A 12,940-nucleotide genomic window follows, 5' to 3' on the forward strand; every position below is an offset into this window, starting at 1 on the left:
AGCCACCAATTCCTGTGGGCATGACCTCTATCACTAAGACATTCTACCAAGCTGGCTTCACTGTATGGACACGGCCCAGTAGTAGAGAACTATACTGTCTTATACACAGCATCCAAAGATCACCATGACCCCCCTCTGAGAATGAACCAGAAAGCACTAGATGCTTCCCATTCTTTTTTTTTTTTTTTTTTTGCGATAGAGTCTCACTCTGTCACCCAGACTGGAGGGTAGTGGCGTGATCTCAGCTCACTGCAGCCTCCGCATCCTGGGTTCAAGTGATTATCCTGCCCCAGCCTCCAGGGTAGCTGGGATTACAGGTGCCCGCCACCACGCCTGGCTAATTTTTGTAGATTTTTAGTAGAGACAGGGTTTCTCCATGTTGGCCAGACTGATCTCGAACTTCTGACCTCAACTGATCTGCCCACCTTGGCCTCCCAAAGTTCTGGGATTGCAGGCATAAGCCACTGTGCCCTGCCCCTGCCCCATTCTCTCTTTTTTTTTTTTTTTTGAGACAGAGTCACTCTGTCACCCAGGCTGGAGTGCAATGGCATGATCTCGGCTCACTGCAACCTCCACCTCCTGGGTTCAAGCGATTCTTCTACCTCAGCCTCCCAAGTAGCTGGGACTACAGGCGCATACCACCACGCCCAGCTAGTTTTTGAATTTTTAGTGGAGATGGGGTTTCACCATGTTAGCCAGGATGGTCTCAATCTCCTGACCTCATGATCTGCCCACCTTGGCCTTTCATGCTTTATATGAATCAGAATCATGAACTTGCATTCACAGTATAACAGTCACTATAGGCACCACTCACTATGTTGAGCTTCCTAGATTTGTAGTTTCATAGAAGAACCATATGTTAAAAATACTTTAGTAAAGAAAAGGTAGCAAAACTTTTTTTTTTTTTTTTTTGAGTCGGAGTTTGGCTCTTGTTGCCCAGGCTGGAGTGCAATGCGTGATCTCGGCTCACCGCTACCTCCGCTTCCCAGGTTCAAGCGAATCTCCTGCCTCAGCCTCCTGAGTAGCTGGGATTATAGGCATGCGCCACTACACCCAGCAAATTTTGTATTTTTAGTAAAGACGGGATTTCTCCATGTTGGTCAGACTGGTTGTGAACTCCCAACTACAGGTGATCCGCCCACCTCGGCATTCCAAAGTGCTGGGATTACAGGCATGAGCCACTGCGCCCAGCCAAGGTAGCAAAACTTAATACATGATCCAACATGGCTAGAACCTCTTTTCTTTTAATTCAGGGTAACCAGGTTTTTTTTCTTTCCTAACTAGGAGAATGGCTAGTATCTTTATAGTAAAAGCCTATTCATTTTTCTACAAAGACAGGAAAGAAACAGGTTGTTTGGTCCCTGACAACAAAATCCATGGGACTAGAACTAGAAAACTCTTGAAAACCAGGTTGCCTGACTCACCTTGAATAAACAAGGCTATTAAGGGCTTTTACAGATTGAGAGCTGAAGAGAAGGGAATCTTCAGAGGGTTTCTTTGACTTAGAGTGATGAAATATGTGGCCACAGAGCAAGGCATATGTACTACCCTGATCTACCCCATAGATCTACCCAATGGATCATTATGGATGCCCAAGTGGGGTTAAAAGCCTCCTAAAGACTGTGAGCAAGTGAAGGACAATCATCTAACCCAGGAACTGCCAGCAACAGTATTTTCCTTAGGGAAGCCGTATAACTGGCGAAGACCTGGACCTGAAGTTTTTATGTAGTGATAAAAGATTAGAACCTTATAACCTACACTTTAGGGAAGATCTGAAAGGCAAACAAAGAAAGGAGTTGCACACACATACATTGTCTAGAAAAGAAACATTTCTACAGTTTATTCCAGAAAAGAAAGAATATACAATAGCTTAGTCTATCAGAGATCAGCTGGTTTCAACTGCAGGAAAATGTCATAAAGAGATAAATATTTTATAAGTAGATACGGCAGGCCTTGAAGATAGCAATTGCTATTGCTTACCATAGGAGACTATAAATATGGACGTATCTATGAATAATAACTAAGATTGCTGACAATGCAATAACTGTTCACCTCACATATACCCTCAGACGGTAGGTGCTAATGTCTTTTCATATAAGGGACACTGAATCTATGCAGGAGACTTAGTGGAAAGTGCTGGTTGGTTTCACACCAGCTGTCAAATAGGCCTTTCAGAACTCCTTTATGCATTGGAAACAGTGACCTGGGGGTGAGAGGCTCCTAGCCTGGAAACTGATCCCTTGAGCCATACAGATCTCAATCCCTGACGATTTTGATTAATCCATGCTGACAAACCAGATTTGGATCAATAGAAATTATCTGTAACAAGAAACTAATTGTGTATTTAGTAAACTCAGTGAAATTTTTGATGGCTTTAAATTTATATGGAAAAGACCCTATTGACTTTTGAAATCAAAATTCATACCACTTTAGGGTAATATTGCCTTGGGTTATAATAAATTATGGTCGTCCGCCTTCTCTCTTGGGTAATATATGGTCTGAAGGCATCTAATCTGTTTACTCTTAAACTGTGAATATTCTTTAATTATTATTTAGAGAGACTTTAAATCTCTATTTACATAATGTAGAAAAGCACAGAAAAGTACCTCTTACACTATTTTCATACGCCATTCCTGTTTAAATGAAGCAGCAAATACAGCCAATTTCAAACCATGTTACAATCTCAGCTCAAATTATGCAGTGGCTTAGAATAGTAAAAAGATGTCCCTAAAGTTGCATCCTCTTCAGGGTATCAGAGACCTCAGGTGTTAGAGAGCTGCTGAGAGGAGAAGTGGATGAACCAATGAACCAGTGTTGAATTTATATTGTACTTTTCACACAGGAAGATTCTCTAGGCCTTCAGTACACCTACACGTGAATCCATGTGTGACGTCTAACTCTTTTCACTTAATTTCCTTATGGACCATTTTTCTGGAAAGGAAGATGGAAAATTTCAGCCAGCCACAAATGGACTGAGACTCGCCAATCTCATTTCACATTGAGCAGGTGTCCCAGACAGGGTTTGAAACCAAGCTGCAAAGATTTAAAAAAAAAAGAAAAAAGAAAAAAGAAAAAGAAAGAAAGAAAATACTATTAGAACTAAACAGATGGCCCTGCATAGGAGCTTATGTAGTCAGCTTCAACTGGGTTTGTCTTAGTATCTAGAAGTAAGCCCTGCCTCATAATTCTTTGCAATTTAGTATTATTAAAATCCTCTTTTTTGCAGAAACTGCTAAAATATCTAATAGAAGGACCTCACTAATCATTTCACTCCCAAGGAGGGAAAAAGTCTAAAGGCCAGGGCTTGAGGTCACAGGTCTATGAGGGAATGCTACAAGGTCTGTATTTTATCAAATGCAGGAACTATAAGAAGCTTTCACCTCTGAACCAGGTTGCTCTTTTTCTGGCTCCACACAGAACTGTTCAAGCCATTCTCTGCCTTAAATGGGTAAAAACCCCTTTCAATATTCACTAGAATCCTCTAGCATGCCGGCATTACTTATATTAAAGATTTTAAGCAGACTATTAGTGTTTGTTCTGAATAGTTGTACCACTGTGCCAAGCATATGTAGGGCAATAGGTGAAAGGGTAAAGAGCCGTTGTTTGATAGAATTTACATGCTGTGTGAGTCTAAATTGTTTAGCTGCCTGATATAAGTTTTATAAAGCCTAAATATCCATAAACTTAACAGATATGCAGGAGAACTAAAAAACTGCTTGTTTTATTTCTTCAAAGGTCACACTTTTTTTCCCATGACATAACAGTAAATAGCATGACAAAATGTCTTCAATATATCATAAATTATAGAAAATAACCATTGACTTTTCAGGATAGTTTAGGATATAAATACTTTGAGATTAATGTTATAGATGCTCTTCAAATATGAGCAAGAAATATTGCCGAACTCATAATTGTTCAAATAAATCATGAATGTGATATAAATTAAAAATTAGAATGGTATTAGCCACACACAGAAAAAAAAATGGTTCTAGAATAGTCCAATTTACTCATAAAATATATTGGGTTGAAATTGTACAAATCTGAAAACCATCGAGAGCAGACCTAGATGTAACTGAAAGTCTGTTTAATGTTGTTCTCTGATTGTCTGCATATTATAAGTTCCTTGGCTCAGTGGAACCATCTTACAGATTAAAGTAATTCCTGAACCCACTAGTGTGTTTACTAACTACCCAAATGTCTCTTAAAAGAAACAACACAGCAGAAGCAACCTTAAAAACATATGACACCAATGTGGTAGTCCCTCTTCCAGAATATTTAGCTATTCTACAATCTATACTCCCATTCTGAAACATCACAAAGCTCCATTCCTGTGTGTTATCTAGATGTAACATATCTCCAGTTGAATTTTCCTTCCTACTTCAAACCTTATAAACCAGAGGTCAGGCCGGGCGCGGTGGCTCAAGCCTGTAATCCCAGCACTTTGGGAGGCCGAGACGGGCGGATCACGGGGTCAGGAGATCGAGACTATCCTGGCTAACAAGGTGAAACCCCGTCTCTACTAAAAAATACAAAAAAAAAAAAAAAAACTCGCCGGGTGTGGTGGCGGGCACCTATAGTCCCAGCTACTCGGGAGGCTGAGGCAGGAGAATGGTGTAAATCCGGGAAGCGGAGCTTGCAGTGAGCTGAGATCCGGCCACTGCACTGCAGCCTAGGTGACAGAGCGAGACTCCGTCTCAAAAAAAAAATAAATAAATAAACCAGAGGTCAGCAATGTATGTCCCACAACCAGTGCTAGTCAGCCACCTGTTTTTGTAATAAGGTTTTATTGAAACTCAGCTACACATATTCATTTATATATCATCTGTGGCTTCTTTTGCCTTGTGACAGAGTCGGGTAGTAGCAACAAAGGTATGTTGGCTCACAAAGTCAAAAATATTTACTATGTGACCATCTTCAGAAAAAAAAAAAATTGTCAACCCATTATAAACACAAAAAAACTCAGGATCTCTTCCAAAAATTGTGCCTCTTCTCCATTCCTACTACAACTTTAATTTGGAGGATTTATCTTGATATGTTCATATTACTGCACGGCCTCCACTCTAGTTATATGCTGCTGCATAATAGAATATCCCAAAACTTAGTGAGTTTAAACAACGACCGTTGTATTATAATTCATCATTTTGTGGATCAGAAATTTAGGCAAGGCTCAGCTGAATGATTCATTAACAACAGTCAGTCATTGGAATTCCTCTGGTAGCTGGGCCTGTCCTGAGGGTTTAAGGCAGCTTTACTCACATGTCTGGTGCCTTGGTGAGCAACAGCTGAAAACTGGATTCAGCTGAGCCCTTTTGCCTGCCCCGTATTCTCTGGGCTTCTCCAGATGATCTTTTTCTGCAGGATAGTTAGACTTCTTATATGGCAATTCAGGACTCCAAGATACCAAAATGTAATCTCCCAGTCGTCTTAAAGACTACTGGCAGAGTGTCACTTCTTCCATAGACCATCTGAGATTCATGGGGAAAGGAAATCCACCCTACCTTTCAAGGGGAGGAATGTCAAGGAGCTTGTGGCCATCTTTAATCTGTTACTCCCTCCTAACTAGTCACCCTGCCTCAAATCTTTTTTCATACTCTGGTCATATATTTCTGAAATCTCAATTTCATTCTATCTTCCCCCTTCTCAAAAACCTAAGATGGCTTCTCTAGCCTATTTGGTTTAAATTCCTGTCCCTGACATTCATAACCCATTATATAAAAGGGTCCCTACTATAATAATCTTACCTAATTTTGCATTAGTCTCTGTTTGTTAATCATTAGCCTGTTTGTCATACATAGTCCTCGCCTTCCCCTACCCTGTTCTGTATCACAGGGAAGCTGACCCCTGCAGGGTGTTTTTCCTAGGCTCCTTGTCAACTTCAGACTGGGCCTGGCAAATAAGAGACATTGGTGGGAGATTAGGGGGTGGCAGAAGTCAAGTTATTTCTCCTTCTCTCTGCTTCGTGCAGATCTCTGGAAATGATTGCATCTTCATTCCTCCTTTGCTCCAGATCCAACTGGTTAAGCCTTCTCTAGTTCCATCATCCTCTGAGTGACCCTGGTTTCTGAGCTCCGGAAACTCTATTCTCCCTTGTCATTCCACCCAAAGCATTGCTGGCAGCTTCCCGAAGTTGCTCATCTCTAAATTGCTATCTTGTCTCCTGTTCATCATCCCAGCCTTTGGTCACCTTTAAAGTCAATTCCCTGTATTAAATTCCTTCTGTTTAAAATAAACTCAAGTAGTTTCTGTTCTGATTAGACCCCAGCTGTTCTCAACACAAAGCATCCACTCCAGGCCGGGCAATTTTGTACCTGGCCCTTCAGCCCCTATGTGCCTGTTATGGTATTTCTGGCCTGGACCTCTGGCCTCATTCTTCAAAGCCCAGCTCAAGCTTCATCTTCTTCAAAATGCCTTTCAACATCACTCCAGTTTTTACTCATCTGACTCCATCATTCCTTGATGACTTTCAGTGTGTCTATCTTCCCAGTTTGTAAGTTCATTGAGGAAGCTTGTACTGGAATCCTATTTCCCAGAGTTCCCACCACAGTGCCAATGCACACAAAGCACTCAATAAATATTGCTTATTTGCTTCACTATAATATCTTCTAGGTCTGACTAGGGCTAAAATCATCTGTACTCCTGAATGGAGTGAATTTAGGGATGCTTTTTTGGGTTAGTGCTACTCTTAAGTTTTCCCCATCCTGGATAAACATGTTATAATAGACAGGGAGAGACTATTTTTGTTTTGTGGTGGCAGATAGTGGGTGTTAGGCACAGAGTATAATTCAATGTCCTATATGAAGTAGATATCAAATAAATATTAAATGAAAAGAAAAAGCCTACACCATAACTGATGGATTTGTGTGGAAAAGCCAATGAAAAAAATATTAAAAATGACACTTTAAAAATTGAAATCTTTTTGATACTTTTATAAAGTACTATTAATTCTGGAATTAAAGAACAAATATAATTTAATCTATATATATTTAAATAAAATAATAATAAAGGAAAGTGCCACAGAAAAAAATACAAATTAATAAATTTAAAATCCAGTCTTTTATGTCTCACATTTCTTATGCCCTAGATCCACATTTTATTCTTTTTTTCCCCTGGTACTTTAACAAGTGCTGGAAACATCAGAGAATTAAATAAACATTTTAGTTGTTTGAAAATATCTAACAGATGATGTTCCTGCCATCTAGTTGCAAGATTGTCTTAAGGGATTATTTAGGCAAAATAGTTCAATTTGGGGATTTTGTTTTGCAAAATAAAATACTTAGAAAGTTTGCTACAGTATTTACTGTTTTCAAGTCAAAAAAACATGTTTATTTGGGACCAGAACATGGTCCAGTTTGAGTTCTTAAGATCTGCTATATAACTAACTAAGTCAGCTTCTGGTATTTCAAGATGTTATCAGAAGAAGCTTTGCCTTTTTTTGAAGAAAAAAAAAAAGTATAATGGCCGGCTAATTTTGAAAATGAGTTTCTTCTCTGCTGCTCTTCTCAACCACAGAGACAGTCATTTGAATGCTTTACAGAAAAGGCCTCAAGCCTCCTCAAATTTCACCTTTTCATTGCACTGCTGATCATTTAGAGGGCAGACTTGTTCCAGACAGCTTTAATTAAACTGTACTGAGGATGCAGATAGATGTCAATGGAAATGATCCATAACATGAGACTAAGCATGTATTTAACAGTGTTCCATCCAGTTCAATCACCTTCTAGCATTTCCGTGGATTTACATTCATGTAGCAAAGACTGAATGTGTATATGTATTTTTTAAAAATCTATCTCATTAGTGGCCATATGCTTCAGCTTCAATGGATACAAGAACTGTCTGCAATCTGCCAAGGATTTAGCGGCATCAATAATTTGTGAATAGTCATGTTGGTACTGGTCGAAGGGTTAAGTGCTCTGCACTCCAGGGGCATCTCTTTTGGGATTTGAACCCTTAGTTGACTGTTAGGAACCTTATCCCCTGTGAGATTTCCTACTACATGCTGCTTGTCAGATGCATCCAGCTGTAGCTGGGAAGCATTATTAGCTCTGGGATTTAAAGATCGGTGTTAAGTACTGATAGAATGGTGTCTTTGACTTACAAAGCAGGGAGAATATACTGTGGCAAACTCAAGGAGGTTTTCATGTTCCACATTAAGTATACGTTCTTTCCTTTTGCCTATTCTTTCATACACTTCTTGTGAAAAGATTACACAGCATCCTTTTGAGAAAGAGTTTAGGCCGGGCGCGGTGGCTCAAGCCTGTAATCCCAGCACTTTGGGAGGCCGAGATGGGCGGATCACGAGGTCAGAAGATCGAGACCATCCTGGCTAACACGGTGAAACCCCATCTCTACTAAAAATACAAAAACGAGCCGGGCGAGGTGGCGGGCGCCTGTAGTCCCAGCTACTCGGGAGGCTGAGGCAGGAGAATGGCGTAAACCCGGGAGGCGGAGCTTGCAGTGAGCTGAGATCTGGCCACTGCACTCCAGTCCGGGCGACAGAGCGAGACTCTGCCTCAAAAAAAAAAAAAAAAAGAGAGAAAGAGTTTATATTTAACATTTGTTCCTACAACTTCCTGGTAAATTAGATTGCATCAGCCAAAGTTCAAAGATAAATGTCACTTTAAAATAAGAGAAGGTGCCAAGTGCGGTGGCTCCTAGTACTTTGGGAGGCCAGGGCGGGCAGATCACTCGAGGTCAGGAGTTTGAGACCAGCCTGGCCAACGTGGTGAAACCCTGTCTCTACCGAAAATACAAAAAAATTAGCCAGGCATGGTGGCGGACACCTGTAATCCCAGCTCCTCAGGAGGCTGAGGCAGGAGAACTGCTTGAACCCAGGAGGCAGAGGTTGCAGTGAGCCGAGATCATGCCATTGCACTCCAGCCTGGGCAACAGAGCAAGGCTCCATCTCAAAAAAATAAAAATAAAAATAAAAGTAAGAGAAGTTTTGATATGAAAAGCATTGCTTCTCATTCCCCTACCCAGAGAGTGAAGAACAGGTAACATAAATGATTTTTTGAAGTTTAACTTATGATACTAGTCTTGAATTAAGATTTCTCAAATGTAGTTGTTTTAATACCAACAGCAGCAAAGGTCATATAAAAGCTTTTGCAGCATGTGCTAGACTGTAACTTCATGTACACATAACTCTTGTTTGTCTTGTTCACTCTTAGAGGCTTGGCACTTGGCACAGTACCTGGCAGATAGTACTTAATGAATGTCGGATGGATGGCAAAAAGAGACAACAGGGAAAACAGAAAGAATGAAGGAAAGAAGGAAATAGTTGGAAAAACAGTTTAGTTGATCTGATCTGCATGCAAGTATTTGCTCTCAGTAATATTTTCTTTCTTTTTTTTTTTTTTTTGAGACGGAGTCTGGCTCTGTCGCCCAGGCTGGAGTGCGGTGGCCGGATCTCAGCTCACTGCAAGCTCCGCCTCCCAGGTTCACGCCATTCTCCTGCCTCCGCCTCCCAAGTAGCCGGGACTACAGGCGCCCGCCTCGTCGCCCGGCTAGTTTTTTGTATTCTTTAGTAGAGACGGGGTTTCACCGTATTAGCCAGGATGGTCTCGATCTCCTGACCTTGTGATCCGCCCGTCTCGGCCTCCCAAAGTGCTGGGATTACAGGCTTGAGCCACCGCGCCCGGCCATCTCAGTAATATTTTCTAGAAGCTGTTCTAAGAGGATCTGGGGATGGATGTTTAGCATAAAACATGTTTCAGCAGTTTTAATGGATATGGATTTCTGAGCTAACTTACATTATTATGACCTGTTAGTAGTAGCAGCACTTAGTTTCCTTGTTGAGTAAAGGATAGGAACAATTATGTTGTGATGACAGATTTCCATCAGGTTTTTTTTTCTGCCACGTATCTAGACGTGACTTAGTCTTAATGTACCTGAATACTCCCATAGTAAAGTGTATTGTGATTTCATCAAGGAGGGCAATAATTATTAAGCAGAGGAATCTTTAGTCTTTGTCTCTTTGAATATCTAACTGATCTTAAAAATAAAGTGGTTTGTCTATTTCAGTTGATTTTCTACATGTGTTTGTTTCCAGTAATTCCAGCCTTCTTACCCTGGAATAGTTTAACCCATCTCTTAATTGTCCCTAGCTGACGTCTAGAAGGTCTTTTTAAACTTCTTAACTGGACGGCAAGCCCTCAGTGGACACCTTGATTGTGTCTGTTTGGGAAAATGCCAAGCACTAATGAGTATTTTGTTTAATGTAATGGAAACTGAAAGTGCATGGCTTCTTCCCTGACTGATCAATGCCCACTTCTGTTGTTTGAACGTATCTGTACACTCTAAATTCAAAACGAAGGGTCACAAGAGGGCAGAGCACTTAGTGTCTGCCCAAGGAAGGACTTGAAGATTCACAAGTTTTGTTTATTTGGGCCCGGTATAGACAGACAGTACTGGAGTTAGTACTCTAGGGCCTCCTCCTCTGTGCTCAGATATGCAATTTTTATTAAACCCAAAGTCCGTAATCTTAAACTTTTTTGTGTTAATTTAACAAAATAATAACGGAATGAATTATGTTGTTGAATTCTAAGCCAGGCAATATCTACTTCTAAGAAGTTACCCATTTTTTATTTCATCATTATTTTTTATAAAATATTTGGTATATATTTACCTTATTGTTTGCTTTTTCTGAAGTTAAAATCACAATGTGTCCAACACAAAATTTTAAGTAAATAATGAAAGCATTATTTCTTAGTTAAATAAACAGTAATATTTGCTGAAAAATGAAATCGTAAGCAATTGAGTAGGCAAACATGATCAAGTATGTTCGAGTGAAGAGTAACAATTTCCATGTAGTGCTAACATTCTGCACAGAGACTAAGTGGAAAGTGTAGAAGATGTTTCATTGAACCATATCTAGCTGAACTGATACAGAGCTCCTTTCGGTAGTATTTGTAATTTATAGACTTCTTGTATGTGCTAGATAATTTTCACAAGAAAAGATTTCCAGCCATTTAAAATTTTAAATGAGATTCACCTTTCATCCAAAGTGTCCTGGGTTTAGTGATTTCATTAAAGATCAATGGAGATGATAAGAAAATTTTTGAATCTAAAAAATGGAAATAATTTCATTCCTCAAATTCAAATTTAATGACTCGCTTTCTCTTTATTTCCAAGCCACCATCTTGCTTGATCATACTATCACCTTCCTTTGGAGACTGGAAATATACAAGCCTCCCCAAATTACAGTTTATAATGGAAAGCTCCCCTGACCCTTAATAATTGTTACTTTACTGAAACACTGTAATATCTAAACTAAGTTGCTTATGACACCAAACATGAAGTCCTTTGACCCTTAGGGTTCAATATTGATCAGCCTTACTTTTGTCAATATCACCTCTAATGTCAACATTTCAATGTGAAATAAATTCAGTAAAGGATAGTCTTCTTAATCCACACACATTAAAGATGTTTAATTCCTATTCATTACAAATTTCACCCAGTTTAAGAATTGTTTCTTCCATATTCTCAGTTAATAATTGGAGACTGGGCAGCATTGTAAGTATGTGGTTAAATGTCATTACAATAAGAAGTTAGCTGTAAGATAACCTATACCGAGGACCGGATTCATGGAAAATCATCTCTGATAAAATTACTCCAAAGGAAACTTGAAGCAAATGTATTACAAATTCATCAAACGTGACTGAGATATTTTTTAATCCTGAGATCATGGAGGGAAATGCTTTTAAAAAGAATATTCAGGTGCTTGCTTTGCCCTTGGATAATGCAGTAGAAGCTTGTGGTATTTTTCAGATTGTCAAATTGTGTGTGTGTGTGTCTGTGAGTTATTCTCTTGGCAAATTCCATGAATTTCAGTTCCATTTCTTGACAATTTAAAATTTGATTATCCAATTATAACTAAAGGTCATTAGTCTAATGTGGCAACTTCATGACAGTTTTAGTTACAAAAGAATTTCTCAGCTTAGGAAACTGCCATGTGAGAATTTTTTATTGAACTTTTAAGTTGGATGGTATTGTGAAAAGAATTTTGTTTTCTTGTGCTTTTACTATTTATTAATAAAAATATATACTTTTTCCCCTGCCCCATGTTTATATGGTACCATATCACATGCCTCACCTCTCTGAATAACATCACCAAATTAACAGCAAGTGCTCTCTGATATTGCTGATTTTTATCATTAGATTTTGTCTTAAATGTTTAGAGTTCCGTTTCTGTTTTGTTTTTAATAACCATAACCTGAATATCATTTTCAGAACTAGAGAAAGTCATTTTCATTTCAATCATATTATAAGTAGAATTTCTGCTAAAATGAAGAACCAGAAAAATTGAGGACATGGCAAATATTTTAACATTAGTTTTATTTGATGTGATGATGGAAAATTCCTCAGGCAAAACATACCACAGGACCAGACAAAATGGGTGCTGAGTGTCAGAAAGATAGGAGAATCTTTTTCCACATCTCACCCCCAAAGAAATCACCTTTGCAGTGGTAGATGAGTTTGTTGAACAGCTGTTGATTGTGTACCTGCTCTGTTTAAGATCAACAGTGAAAACTCATTGTTTTTCTGGTTTTGCTTTTTTTTTTTTTTTTTTTTTTTTGAGACGGAGTCTCGCTCTGTCCCCCTGGCTGGAGTGCAGTGGCGCGATCTCGGCTCACTGCAAGCTCCGCCTCCTGGGTTCACGCCATTCTCCTGCCTCAGCCTCCTGAGTAGCTGGGACTACAGGCGCCCGCCACCGCGCCCGGCTAATTTTTTGTATTTTTAGTAGAGACGGGGTTTCACCATGGTCTCGATCTCCTGACCTTGTGATCCGCCCGCCTCGGCCTCCCAAAGTGCTGGGATTACAGGCGTGAGCCACTGCGCCCGGCCTGGTTTTGCATCTTAAGAGTTCCAGACATTGCTGAAAGCCCAGATAGACAAGATGGTGCCTGCACTGCTTCTCGTATCTGTGACCCATTTACCCAGA

This window comes from Trachypithecus francoisi, unplaced genomic scaffold, assembly GCF_009764315.1.
Source record: "Trachypithecus francoisi isolate TF-2019V2 unplaced genomic scaffold, Tfra_2.0 Lachesis_group3, whole genome shotgun sequence".
Classification (NCBI taxonomy): domain Eukaryota; kingdom Metazoa; phylum Chordata; class Mammalia; order Primates; family Cercopithecidae; genus Trachypithecus; species Trachypithecus francoisi.